Source organism: Rhinoderma darwinii, chromosome 12, assembly GCF_050947455.1.
Source record: "Rhinoderma darwinii isolate aRhiDar2 chromosome 12, aRhiDar2.hap1, whole genome shotgun sequence".
NCBI lineage: Eukaryota > Metazoa > Chordata > Amphibia > Anura > Rhinodermatidae > Rhinoderma > Rhinoderma darwinii.
The window spans coordinates 38,832,212-38,847,345 of record NC_134698.1 but is presented as its reverse complement, the minus strand read 5'-3'; the positions used below and the strand labels follow the sequence as shown (position 1 = coordinate 38,847,345).

Here is a 15,134-nt window from a genome sequence, read left to right as displayed (position 1 = left end):
ACATTTCATCTATTTATAGTCCCACAGACATGGGAACAATCGTGCCCCTTTTCCCCAGCCGCCCCCTCCCTCAGTCCGGGCTACTGAAGGTATTCTGGGGTTAAGTTCGCTGCCCACTGCGGTGATGTAACTCCGGCTTTGTGTAATTTATATTCAGCCCAAAGAAAACAATTTTCCTGAATAGACAGGCGGACAATAATATTGTTCAGGGCTGATTTTACTTTGGAAGTGATCCAAACTGCTCCCAGGCAGCTCAGACTGAGCTCCCGTTCTCTCACCACATCCCCTGCTTCTCTCTCACATCATCTGTGCACTGTCACTTTTCCCACTTATGCTCTTTCTGTGCACTCATCCATTCCCTCTCCATACACTTATTACTCATTTCCTTTATCGTCTTTCTACACACTATTCGTTTTCCCTGTATTCCTTGCTTTCTCTCATTTCGTTTTTCTATCTCAGGGTTTCTCCACTTTTCAGCCATTCTTCATTTATTTCAGACCTTATCACTTATTTTTTTTTCCTTTGTTCTCATCCTTTTCTGTTCTGTCACTTTTCAATTAAACTAAATTCCTGAATTCTTTCATGTTCAAAAACATGCTCCTGCTCATGTCCTTTTTCTTTGCACTTTTTTTTAAACCCGGACATGTGTTTGCACTTTCTTTGTTTTGATGATTCTAAATAATTTGCAAGAGGCACTATTTTTGATTTAGTTAGGGAACGTCCTCACAGACTGTATACTTGATGGGACTTGGTCAACAGGGCAAATTGTTTACAGGTTACCCAAAAATGTTACCATATTTATAGATTATTTATCCTCATATCTACCAAAATTGTCTGTCCTTGATACAGTCAGGTAAAGGTTATTGTGGAGAATCCATATGTCCACAGAGATACCGAGAGAAAGAAACCTACAATTCAACTATAGCTGGACGTTTTCTTTTGAATTTGGCTTTGCTCTTGACACTCTGCTGGCCCCAGGATTTCAGTATAAGTTTATTTTTCTGTGGCATAATTCCCTGAAATAATATAGTTGGGGACCCAGGAAGGCTAATTCACTCTAGCAAGGTGTTGCCAGTACAGATAAAAAAAACTAGCAATTGTCTAAACAAAGTCACCCACAGTCTTTCAGAATTGAGTAGTATTGCCCACAACAGTCATGGTCAGGCAGGCTGAAGTCAGCAATGGAGGAAAAGAAACGCCAAACTTAGTGCCAAGGGATCACACCCCCACTGATCAGCTGATTGAAGGAGCCGCTGCACACTGGTGAGTGCTGCAGACTTTTTGTTGCTCTGTGCATTCGGTAAGGGCTGTGGCTGCGACTGCATCTCTTTGTAGCTCAGTCCTATTTAAGTAAATGGGAGTAAGGTGTAGTACCATGCACAACCACTACCAAATGTACGGAGCTGTTGTAGCGCTGCGGTCACTTTAATCAGCTGAATGGTGGGGATGCTAGAAGTCAGACCGCATGGATTTGATATAGATGACCTATCCTAAGCAAAGGTCATCAATATCAAAGTCCCGGAAAACCCCTTCAATCCAAAACTAAGACACCTCCCTATTACAATCTAGTTATTTCAATTTTTTTCCTATTAAACATAACATTTTTATTCATCAATAAAATTTTCCATGGCCATCCTACATTAGCATTTTTCCATGCAATGTAGTACTGTATTTATTATCACTTTTCAAATGTACATTCACTTTCTGTTAGCATCTCTTACAATTCTGTACCCTACATTCTATATTTCATAATTTTTCAATATTCACTGTACACTATTTATTTTTCAGTATTCTGTCATAATCATAACATTGATTAACCTTGTTTTCAACAGAATTTTTGCAGCTCGCTATAAACTTCAATTTCTGCCGTGAGCCCTCTTTTACATATTCAATAAAGTTCTGCTCACTTTCTATTCATGAGCATTTTTTTACACATCTCTAAACAACTCTTCACTTTCCATTTATAAGCATTGATTATTGCTAATCTTCTTTTTACTTTCTTACTATCCAGCATACTTTAACACCACCCATGGCATTCCCTCACTCTCCATTTTTTTTTCATAAACTCTTCAGATTCTTTGTAAACTTTGCAAGGAGCTGTCAGATTTGTGTACTCCATCCTGAGTTGACTACCTGTCATTTAACTGTATATGTAGCATATACATAAGACACTTCAATGGTTTTGTCTGCTTTAGAAAACTCATTTTCAAATATACTACTAGGAATTCTGAGTTAATAGTGGTGGGCCTCTGTCCAGGACCCCCATCTATTCGCCCGCCGTAGCGGAGAGTGTCTACAAGAAGAAGCCCTCGCTTTGGTAGTCCCACCACTTCTGGGCATTACAAGGACTGCCGACTGTGTAATGCTTATTTTCCCCTGCTGTGGCGCTGCAGGGTAATTGAATATTTGCTGCTATGTTCCTCTGCAGATTATAGCTTCCCTGACCCGGTCGTGACGCGGGCAACAACTACGTTGGCGAATTATTGCATGTAAAACGGCCCTTTACCAGCAAAATCGTGCGGCCATAAAGGACTTATTGCCAGGGCCGCTCCGTTTGGGCTTACCCTAAAGAATTGTGCAACTTTGGACAATTTAAAATTTAAAGGGTGCCCTGACATTAAGCAGATCACAAAATGTCCTGCTTCTGGGACCGCGATCGATCAGCTGTAATCTGCAAAGGTATGTTCACAGTAAGTTTATAATCATCTATCTCTAAAATATATTACAACTGGCTTAAACGCTACAGGCACTTCTCAATTAGCTTTTTTTTATTGTTCATTTGCTTCCTCAAAAAAAATCAAGCAACATTTTAAATAGTCTTCATTAAGAATTTCTTACCATTTTGCTGCTGTAAAGTCTGCATAGATCCTGTACATAGCTACCTGTGGTACTGCTTTTGACATACAGTACTGTGCAAAAGGTTTAAAGCAGTTGTGCAAAAAGGCTGCAAAATAAGAATGCTTTCAAAAATAGCAGTGTTAATCATTTTTTTATCAATTAACAAAATACAATGTGAATGAACAGAAGAGAAATCTAAATCAAATAAATATTTGGTGTGACCACCCTTTGCCTTCAAAACAGCATCAATTCTTAAGGTACACTTGCTCAAAGTCATAGCTTTTGTAGGATTATAGTCAGGTGTATGATTAACCAATTATACCAAACAGGTGACAATGATCATCATTTTCACATGTAGGTTCATCACAGTCTTTAACTGTAACAGAAACAGCTGTGTAGGCCAATGCTTAAAACTGGATGAGGAACAGTCAGACCCTGCTATTAAGGTGAGGTTGTGCAAGAGTGTTTGGGTATGTATACGAGGCGTATTATGCCTCGTTTTACGTCTGAAAATACGGCTCCAATACGTCGGCAAACATCTGCCCATTCATTTGAATGGGTTTGCCGACGTACTGTGCAGACGACCTGTTATTTACGCGTCGTCGTTTGACAGCTGTCAAACGACGACGCGTAAAAATACAGCCTCGTCAAAAGAAGTGCAGGACACTTCTTTGGACGTTTTTGGACGTAAAAAACGCCGCGAAAACGGCGCGAAAAACGCCGCGAAAAATGCGAGTTGGTAAAAAAACTTCTGAAAAGCAGGGTCTGTTTTCCCTTGAAAACAGCTCTGGATTTTCAGACGTTTTTGTTGACTACGTGTGAACATACCCTTTCATGTCACAGGTCCACCATGGCAAGACTGAGCACAGCAACAAGACACAAGGTAGTTATACTGCATCAGCAAGGTCTCTCCCAGACAAAGATTCCAAAGCAGACCGTTGTTTCAAGATGTGCTGTTTAAGCTCTTTTGAAGAAGCACAAAGAAACAGGCAATGTTGAGGACTGTAGATGCAGTGGTCGACCAAGGAAACTAAGTGCAGCAGATCAAAGACACATCATGCGTACTTCCCTTCGAAATCGGAAAATGTCCAGCAGCGCCATCAGCTCACAACTGACAGAAAATTATGGGATCCAGGTTTACTCATTTACTGTTCAGAGATGTCTGGCCAGTAGTGGTCTTCATGAAAGAAATGCGGCCAAAAAGCCATACCTTTAATGTGGAAACAAGGCCAAGAGACTTGACTATGAACGAAAATGTAGGAAATGGGGTGCAGAAAAATAGCAGCAGGTGCTCTGGATTGATGTCAAAATTGTAAACATTTGGCTGGAACAAGTGTCAGCAGGCAACAGTCAAGCATGGTGGATGTTCCTTGCAAGCAGGGCCGGCCTTAACAGTGTGCGACCTGTGCCTTTGCACAGGACGCATCACTCCAGCAGATGGAAGGGGGCGCCGCGCTGGCTCCCTTCCCCTGCTTGTTTCAGAAGCGCCCGGGCCTGGCGACTCAGCAGTCGCCTTTAAGCCCGGGCGCTTCTTCACACAGTGGCGTCGCTACCATTGTAGCAGCCATAGCGGCTGCTAGTGATGACACCGGGCATGAGGGCACCTGCACCGGGCCCACCCCCATGGGCGGTGGCGGCGCTAGCAGTGGCTGCGGCTGCTACAGCGGTAGCGATGGCACTATAGTAGAGCGTGACAGATTTACGTGCTTAAAAAACATGCGTAAATCTGGTCGTGTGCATTGCGTTTTACATCAGTGTGCTTTGTGTGTGGCATATGTTTTTCATGCACTTGCAAGCACTTTTTTTTTAAATGTAATTGATGCGTGAAACACGGACAGCACATGGATGTCGTCCGTGTACTGTCCTTGGTTTTCACGCACCCATTGACTTTAATGGGCGACTAGGTGCATGAAAACGCACTAATATAGGACATGCAGTGAGTTTCTCGCAATGGACACTCGCTGCGTGAAAATTCACGCATGTGTGAATAGTCCCATTGAAAGTAATGGGTCCGTGTGCTGTACATAGAAATAACGCACAGCACACGGACCCGTTGATGAGATTCACTCTCGTCTGAACGAGCCCTTAGTCTATAAACTGTGATACTGTCTGCTGGGGCCCTGTATCTAAGCCTATAATGTATGATACTGTCTGCTGAGACAATGCATCCAATTCTATCCAGCGGTGTAGCTATAGGAGCCTAGTCTTATAGATATGCTACCTCCGATATATATGCAAAAAAAAACAACATTTGGGGGTGGGGGTATCTCTATTTGAGCAAGGAAGTGAGCGGTTCTTCCAGGGAGTACATATCTTATCGAACTTGTGTAAAGTGTCAGACAAAATATGAGAAAGGTGATCATTGACCATTATCCATGTGATTTTGGCAATAAGTATCGCCATAGATAATGTAGGTGATGGCCAAGCTCTAGCAATGGTGATTTTAGCTGCTAAAAATATATATTGAATGAGTTTACAAGTATATGCTCTAACTGATGGAATGGGATCACATAGCAAAGCTGTGGTAACATTCCCAGGAGGTTCGACTTGACTAATAGTGTGAATAAGTTGGCATACCTGTCTCCAAAATCAATTAACTATCGAGCATTTTCATAAGATATGCAGAAGTGTGCCTTCCTCTCCGCACTGCCGAAAGCAATGGGAGTCCCCGGAAGGATATATGTGAGCTATACGAGTCAGTACATCCTTAAATGTTTTGTAATATCCTAAAAAGAAACCACCAGCGCCTGGGGCCTTGTGAGCCTTCAAATTTTTTTGATAGCATCTGAAACTTCATCCAGAGAGAATTCAGCATCAAGTACGTTCCCGTCAGATTGGGAAAGTTGATTTGGTATAGCAGTGATCAGAAAAGATTCAGCATCCTGCCATCAAAGTGAGATGGTGCTGAATACAAAGTTGGGTGGAAGTTTGTCAAATTTTCCTGGGATTTTGTGAAAAAGTCCCATCATTCAAATGCAGTTTCGGGGGCGTTGGATTAGTTAATCTGGGAGTAAGTCTCCTAGCAAGTAAAGTTCCTGCTTTATCTCCTTGTGAAAAAAATCTATGCTGTTACCTTCAAAGGCTTTTTTCAGCCCAGACAAAAATTTAGATCCACTCTTGCTTCTGCAAGTTGAGATTTTAGGATCTCCGAAGGATTACGTTTGAAATGACGGGACAGATCCTCAAACTTTTTTAATTTGAAGCTAATATTTCCCTTGTGCGTTTCTTATTGTGGAATGCTATCTGAATAATCTTGCTCCAAATTAAAGCTTTGCGTGCCGCCCAATTGGACATTGCCAATGTGTCCTGGAATTTATTAAGTAAGAAATAAGTTTCTAGCTCCTGATTTATATCTTTGATTGCCTCCGGGTCTGAGAGTAAGGATTCATTTAATCTCCATGAAGAAATAGGAGGCCTACTAGAAAAATCTGATAGACGAATGACAATCGGATCATGATCAGACTAGGAGACACTCAAAATTCTAGCACCAGTGACTTTAGGAATCAAGCTTGTGGAAAGTAAGATATGGCCTATGCGTGTGTGTGTGTATGTGATGAGCCGAAGAAAAAAAAGTATAATCCCTAGTTATAGGGTTAAACTTCCGCCATGTATCCACAACGTCAATGGAATGGAAAAAATGCGCTACCTGTAGTCTAGTTGGGGTAGGAACAATGTATCGTATCCGAGATGCATGTGATTTATCCATAGAATTATCTAGAGCAATATTAGAGTCATCCCCCCATAATAATCGGGACTTCTAACAACGGGTGAAGATAACGCCACATGCGACGGAAAAATGAGGCTGATTAGAATTTGGTGCATAGTAGGTAATGAAAGTAACAAGGGAATCAAAATAAAGTTTTTTGAATATATAAAAAAACAATATTAAAAGTTAAAAAAAAAACATTTTCCGATTTCCCCCAAGGACAGTGTAAAAAAAAAAAAAAAAAGAATTAACATAACTGGTATCACCGCGTCCGTGAAAGTCCAAACTATTACAATATATCATTATTTAACCCGCACAATGAATGTTGTGAAACATAAAATTGAATAAACCAGAATCGCTGTTTTTTGGTCACTTCATTTCCCACAAAAAATTGAATAAAATGTTAGCAAAAAGTCTCATGTAGCCCAAAATGTTACTAATAGAAACTACAGCTCACCCAGCAAAATATAAGCCCTAATACCACTCAATCGACGCAAAAAAAAGTTATGGCTCTCAGAAAATGGCAACAAAACACACATTTTATTTTTAACAATCAGTTTTTCCCGTGTGAAAGCAGTACAACATAAAGAAAACTATATAAATTTGGTATCGCTGTAATCATATTGGCCTGAAGAATAAAGTTAACATGCTATTTTTATCACATGGTGAATGCCGTAAAAACGAACCCCCCCCCCAAAACAATATTGAGGAATCACAGTTTTTTTATTCCTATTCCACCCTACAAATAATTATTTTCCAATTTCCCACTACATTATATAGTAAAATAAATGGTGCCACGAAAATCTACAACTCGTCCCGCAAAAAAACAAGCCCTCATATGGCTATATAGACGGAAAAAGAAAAAAGTTATGGCTTTTGGAAAGTGGAGAGGAAAAAACACAGTGAAAATAAAAAAAATGGCTTGCGGTGGGAAGAGGTTAAACAGATACCATTACATGGGGTTTTCCCAACATGGGCATTTGTGGCATATCCACAGGATATGACCTAAATGTACCATAGATGCGAGTTCCACCTCTGTCATCCGCACCTATGTCTAGAACAGGGCCTCCTGACTCCTGTCCTACCTACTCTTGTACTCGCTGCTCTCCAACCACTGACTGATATGGTGGTTGTTAGCACAGAAACAGCTGTAGTTTGTGAATGGTAGTTACAGAAACAGCATTGCACGGTAAGCTATGCTGTTCCGGAACTTGGGAGCTACGGAAACAGCGTAGCTCCCTGGGCTACATTGTCTCCCCTAACTCCCATTCACCTCTATGAATGTTACAAAAACAGAGTAGCTCAGCGAGCTTGGTTATTCACGTTCTTTCGACCTCCTGGTTAGTCAGGTAGGATGGGGGTACGGGGGCCCCGTTCTAGAGATAGGTGTGGGTACCAGAGATAAGACCCACATATGTCAGACGTCTATGGCATACCCTGTGGATATGCCATAAATGTCCAAGATGGGAAAAAACCCTTTAAAGTCTATGGGTGGACTATAAAGCATTCATTGAACCTAACAATTACCTATAGACTATAATGGCATCCGTTTAACGTATATGTCACCCATAGGCTCCCAGCCTGTGCATAGGGAGGAAAGAACCCACAGGGGGGAAGACCACGGGCTGTACTGTATCACATTATAGAAAGGAAGGAGAGCACAAAAAATCTGCAGGGGGAGGTGGGAAGCACAGGCAGCATCAGTTCTATGTCCGCACAGAGGAGAATAGATTATAGAGGGCTGTATAAGAAGGACAAAGCAGTACAGGAATGAAGCTGTGCTGAAATATGAGAGCTAGCGAAGGCAGCAGCATCCTGGCCTCACAGAAATGAGCTCCGTCGTGTATTACTGGGAGGGACACGCTCACATCAAAAATCTGAAGCTAGGAGCAGGTTTCAAATTGCATATCGTGAGGTCTCAAAATGAATGAAGAAATGGAGATTGCAGCCTGAAACTTAGTGCAATTTTTTTAACACCAGGTAACCACTAACATGTGTAAAAATTATTTTTCTATGTCAAAGATGTCTATAGCCTCAAAATCAAATTAGTTTCCAAGTATTCAATTTCTGAGTTCTCACACTCAAAAGGTTCCAGGAAGCAGAGAAATTGTTAGTTGTTTGGAAGTGTTCTTACAAAGAAGAACTGCATTGCCTGTGTCTATCTAAGTTGCAGAGGAAACAACTGTAGTTTTTCAAGATTTAATAAGTCAAATCTAAATTTTTGACCCTAAGCAACAACCACCATTTCTTTGGGGCAAAATGCGTTTTTAGCATGCCTTTTTTGTTAGATAAACTCCTATCTCTCTCAATTGGGGTTCATCAACCAAAACCAAAAAATGCATGGTAAAAATGCAACAAAAATGCGCAGTGTGAACCAGTCGCATTGACTGCTTTCAATTCAATACTGTGTTGCCTGAATTTCTTCAACTTTTACTTCATATATTAGTATTTCATTCTTTTCTCACTGTGAAGAATATGTTTTTCCGTTAACTGTATACTCCATCTATGACAGGTGACCTAAAGGCAGATTTAGGAAACAAACTTGTATTTCTAGCACATAGATTGCATACTACTCAATGATGCTGGTACATTATGGAAATCAAGTTCCTATTTGGCTTCGAGAGGTTTTTAGATTGGCAATAAACTGAAAATAAATGATTGAATTGCGATAGAAGAATTAACTGCCCATGAAGCAGCAGTGGCTCTTATACTTAACTCCGTCATTAACTTATATGCATGTCAACATAACTACTTATACTGTGTGCAGTCGTGAATACCACTCACACTTTTATAATATCTCATGCATTCTCTTATGTTATAACAGCAAACGTATTCTTTTGTTATGCAAAATCTTAGGACATCAGTTTGACCCAGGTCATCCAATTGACCATCCATTCTGTCGCGTAAATTTTCAGAGGCCTCACGAAGATCATAAGGAATTTTTATTCTATTAAGGAAGAGGGTACTCATAATTCAATTGGTTTACACATGTAGCTGCTCAAATATGATTACAAACCCACTAGACAATTGAATGTAATATTTTATCAGAGTCTGCTCCATCGCATCTGAGAATGTGTGCCAAATCCCATCAAAACAAGCTTTTGCCCTCACAATATTTCACCTCCTCTGGAGACACTGAGCTATGATTGTGTTCTAAGATTTTCAGTCTCAGGTAGAGAGTTGTTGGAACAACAGGTTGTGCTCCATATCTAGGAGTTGACAGGATCATGGCCAATATGAACTGTTATATTTTTGCATTATGACTAATCTGCATGTGCATAAGGTCCAGTAGCAGAGGAAACAAGTGCAATAGGCGTAGAGATGCAGCAAAACACGAGAACAGCTCAGCTTGGCAGTAGACCAGGAGGGTGCTGATAGCATGGGAAACAGGATACAGGTACAAGGAACCCTGGGAAGCTGTAAGACACTTAGGAGACCATTTGCAAGACAGACTAAGGGAAACAACAACAACGTCCAGGAATTCATGAGTTGATGATGATGATTTTCAGGTGCGCGCTGACCCTCCAGGAGACAGGCTCGATACCCGGAAGTGAGTGCTGGCACCTCACAGGGGGACGAAGCAGCACAGCAGCAGGACATCCATGGCCGCGGTCGTTGAGGGGTAAGTTAGAACGACAGACTGTGGCCATAGATGTTACAGTATCCCCCTTTTACGCCTCCTCTTCTTTGAACCAAAACTGGAGAGAAACTTCCTTATGAGGACAGGGGCATCGATGTTCTCCTCTGGCTCCCAAGACCTCTCTTCTGGGCCGAATCCCCTCCAATTCACCAAATAAAATGTCCTTCCTCCCACCTTCTTGGTGGCTAGAATCTCCCTTAACTCGAAAGTCCCAGATGAACCGCCAGGAGCCACTGCAGAACTAGGAGTCCTAGGGTAGCGGTACAGGACCATGGGCTTCAGCAAGGATACATGGAAGGAGTTAGGGATCTTGAGTGTAGGAGGCAGCCACAGCTTGTAAGACACCGGGTTAATTTGTAGCAGGATCTCGAAGAGTCCGATGAACCTGGGAGCAAATTTGCAGGACGGCACCCTCAGCCGCATATTCATTGAGGACAACCAGACCCTCGTACCTGGAAGAAACTGAGCAGGATCCCATCTTCTAGTATCTGCTTTTTTCTTCATGCGATCCACCGCTAGCAGAATAGAAAATTGGGTCTGTTGCCATATTTGCAGAAAGTCCCTGGAGGTCGAGTCAGCTGCAGTCACCTGGGACATAGTAGAGACAGGAAGATGTATTCGAGGATGTTGGCCGTAGACTATGAAGAATGAGCTGGAGGTGGTTGACTCACTAGTATGGTTATTATAGGAGAATTCTGCCCACGGGAGCAGCTGCACCCAGTCATCATGTCGTCTGGAAACAAAGTGCCGCAGATAGTTCTCCATAATTTGGTTAATCCTCTCGACTTGTTTATTGGACTGGGGATGATAGACCGAAGAGAAGTCCAACTTTACACCAAGTAGACCGCAGATTGTTCTCCAAAACTTTGAAGTGAACTGGACCACTCAATCCGAAACAATATGCAGGGGCAAGCCGAGCAGACGGAAGATGTGTTGCATGAAGAGGTCAGCCAGTCGAGCAGCAGAAAGCAGGCAAGTCAGGGGAACAAAATGAGCCATTTTAGAGAATAGATCCACCACCACCCATATCACAGTGCGACCCGCAGAGAGAGGGAGGTCCATGACAAAGTCCATTGCAACATGCTGCCAGGGGGCATCGGGCACAGGCAGTGGTTGGAGCAGACCAGCTGGTCTGGAGTGGGCAACTTTATTTGCTGCGCATACCGTACATGAGGAGACTAAGTCCATAACGTCTTTGGGCAACGTGGGCCACCAGAACTGATGGGCGATTAGGTCTTGGGTCTTACGAGTACCCGCGTGACCTGCCAGCTTGGAGCTGTGACCCCAGCGAAGGATTCTTCCTCTGTCTGCCAGACATACAAAAGTTCTTCCTGGAGGAATGTCTCTAAAATGCAGAGGGTTCACAGAGAAGATACAGAAAGGATCAATAATATTCTGTGGGGACTCCATAGTGTCCTCTGTTTCGAATTACCTAGACAAGGCATCGGCCCTCACATTCTTGTCGGCAGGTTGGTAGTGGAGTTCGAACCGGAATCGAGCAAAAAATAACGACCACCTGGCTTGACGAGGATTCAACCGTTGAGCCGTCTGTAAATAGGTCAGATTCTTGTGATCCGTGAAGACCAGGATAGGGTGGACTGCGCCTTCCAGTAGGTGTCTCCACTCCTGCAGGGCCAGATTGATGGCTATTAACTCCCGATCCCCAATAAAGTTGTTGCGCTCCGTGGAAGAAAACAGTTTGGAATAGTAGCCACATACCACAGTCTTGCCTTTAGAACCTCTCTGGAACAAAAGTGCGCTAGCACCAACAGAGGAAGCATCCACCTCTAAAGAAAACTGTAGGGACACATCAGGGTGGTGAAGAATAGAGACTGACGTGAAGGCTTCGTTAAGGTCTCAAATGCGGCTTCAGCCTCCGGGTCCACACTTTGGCATTCATACCCTTTTTTGTGAGGGAAGAAATGGGAGCTGTCAATGACAAGAAGTTGGGGATGAACAGCCGGTAGAAGTTGGTGAATCCCAGGAAGCATTGTATGGCCCTTAAGTCTTGGGGGCGTGGCCACTCCAGAACAGCCTTTACCTTCTCACGGTCCATCTTGAGGCCCTGATCGGAGATGATGTAGCCCAGGAAGGGAAGAGACCTTTTTTCAAACATGCACTTCTCCAGCTTGGTGTAAAGATGATTCTCCCGTAAACGAAGCAACACCTAGCGGACATGACTCTGATGAGTTACTGGATCTGGGGAAAAAATCAAAATGTCATTGAGATACACCACAACACAGAAATAGAGGAGATCACGAAAAATGTCATTAACAAATTCTTGAAACGCCACGGGGGCGTTACACAGGCCGAAGGGCATCACTAGGTATTCATAGTGCCCATCACGAGTATTAAATGCGGTCTTCCACTCGTCACCCTGACGAGTCCGAATCAGGTTGTAGGCCCTCCGCAAGTCCAGTTTAGAAAAAAAAATGTGCGAAGTTCCGAAATTAAGGACAAAGGGTACCTGTTCTTCACCGTTATCCGATTGAGGCCTCGGTAGTCAATGCAGGGACGGAGGGATCCATCCTTTTTCCTTACAAAGAAGAACCCGGCTCCGGCCGGGGATGAGGATTTACGGATGAAGCCCCCTCCAGATTCTCCTTAATATAGGTCGACATAGACTGAGTCTCTGGCAGGAAGAGAGGGTATACTCTACCGCGAGGAGGGAATGAATCAGGAACCAAGTCGATCGGACAGTCATATGCACGATGAGCCTGCAAGGTCTCTGCTTCCTTCTTGTCGAAGACATCAGTGAACTGAGAGAAACAAGGGGGCAACCCTGCCAATGACTGATGCGGAGAAGGCTGCAGTGGATGGATATGACCCAGACATCGGTCGAGACACTTGGGACCCCACTGGAGAACCTCTCAGGAGCTCCAATACAGGACTGGGGCGTGCAAACTGAGCCAATGCAAACCCAGCAGCACGGGGTTGATGGCCTTGGGCAGAACAAATAGGGAGAAAAGCTCAGTGTGAAGAGCTACCACTTGAAGTCTCAATGGCTTGGTCACGGAAAAAACTGGGTCAGGCAAAGCCAGTCCATCTACCGAGGCAACGATCAATGGCCTTTCCAAGCGGACAGTGGGCAACTGGAGCAGATCCACAAGGTCTTGACAGATGAAATTAGCTGCAGAGCTAGAGTCCAGGTAGGCAGAAACCGGATGGAGCCTCTCGCCAGCGACGATGGTCACGGCAATAAACAGTTTGGAAGAGAGTTCACGATTAAATGCAGTAGCGGCCAGAGTTGTCTCTCCAACCAAACCTATGCGTTGGGGTTTTTTGGTTTCTGTGGACACAGACGCACGACATGGCCAGCGAGGCCGCAATATAGACAGAGTCCAGAGGTGCGCCTGCGCTGTTTCTCTTGTGCAGACAATTTTAGACTATCAACCTGAATCGGGACTTCGGGCATAGCAGTAGATGAAGGCAAGAGGGGTTGTTGGAAGTTGGGCGCCAATCTAGGAAGCCGTTTCTCCTGTTGAACCTCATGAGACCTCTCCCTGAGCTTTATATCTACCCGAGTAGCCAGCAGAATCAGGTCGTTCAAAGCAGGTGGTAGATCTCGGGCAGCAAATTCGTCCTTGATCCTGGGAGACAGGCCATGCCAGAAGGATGCCACCAAGGCCTTATTGTTCTAGGACAGCTCTCCTGCCAGGGTCCGGAAATGGATGGTGTATTCGCCTACGGAGGTGTCCTCTTGGCGAAGGTTGAAGATAGCCGTGGCTGCCGACAAGACACGTCCTGGCTCGTCAAAAACAGTACGGAACAGCCGCACGAACCCCTGGAGGTCTCGAGTCTCGGGTCCCTGTCATTCCCAGATTGGGTTCGTCCATGCCAGTGCCTTGCCAGCAAGTAGAGACATGATGAATGTGATCTTGGTTCCGTTCCACGGAAATGCTCGGGCGTGCAGGGAAAAATTGATATAGCATTGGTTCAGAAATCCCCTGCACGTACTTGCGTCTCCATGGAACCGAGAAGGTAATGGCAGCGAGAACCGGGAATCCGAACCAGAACCGCCAGGAGATGTAGCAGAGGGGTCGGTCGGAGGAGCTTGTATAGAGGCAAGAATGGAAGCACCTATCGCCTCTAGCTGCTGCGCCATTGAGTCCACTGCCACAAGAAGTTGATCCTGTCTTGTTCAGAGATCCTGCAGGTCCGCCTGCATGGCTTGGGTGGGTGACATGCCCTTAAATTGACCAGCAGAGTCCATGGCCTGAGCGTACTGTCACGAGGCGGGGTGTGGACCCACTGGGCAACTGGCCAAACAGGTATGGTACAGAGTCTATAGTCTAGAAAAGGGTACCTGAGGCAATGTCGACAGCAGCAAGGCAGGCTCGGCTGGGACCAGGCAGCAGGTAGATGTCAGGCGTGGTGTAGTAGAACAGGCGTAGAGATGCAGCAAAACACGACAACAGCTCAGCACGGCAGTAGACCAGGATGGTACTGATAGCACAGGAAACAGGATACAGGTACGGGGAACACGGGGAAGATGTAAGACACTTAGGAGACCATTTGCAAGACAGACTAAGGGAAACAACAACAACGCTCAGGCGAGGATAAGAAGGGCGGTGACCCTCTTATAGTCCAGGAATTCATGAGTTGATGATGATGATTTTCAGGTGCGCGCGCTGGCCCTTTAAGTGCGGGCACGAGCGCGCGTGCGGGCACGAGCGCGCGTGCGCACCCTCCGGGAGACAGGCTTGATACCCGGAAGTGAGTGCCGGCATCTCACAGGGGGACGATGCAGCACAGCAGCAGTACGCCCATGGCCGCGGTCGTCGAGGGGTAAGTTAGAACGACAGACCGTGGCCATAGATGTTACAGTACTAAAAGAGGCTGCGTGGTACATATGTCACTATTAGTATTCTATCGTTTTTAATTAAAGAAGAATATGTTGGTTGGTGTACACTCAAAATACCTGTATTTCTCATAAACTGTAGGATTATT

The 15,134-nt window shown here is 44.3% G+C and overlaps 1 protein-coding gene across 2 annotated transcripts in view; it reads left to right on the top strand.

Annotated features, from left to right (window-relative positions):
• The window catches only part of AKAP6 (A-kinase anchoring protein 6), a 439,319-nt gene that overhangs the window by 347,212 nt on the left and 76,973 nt on the right, over positions 1-15,134 (top strand). The window lies entirely within an intron of this gene.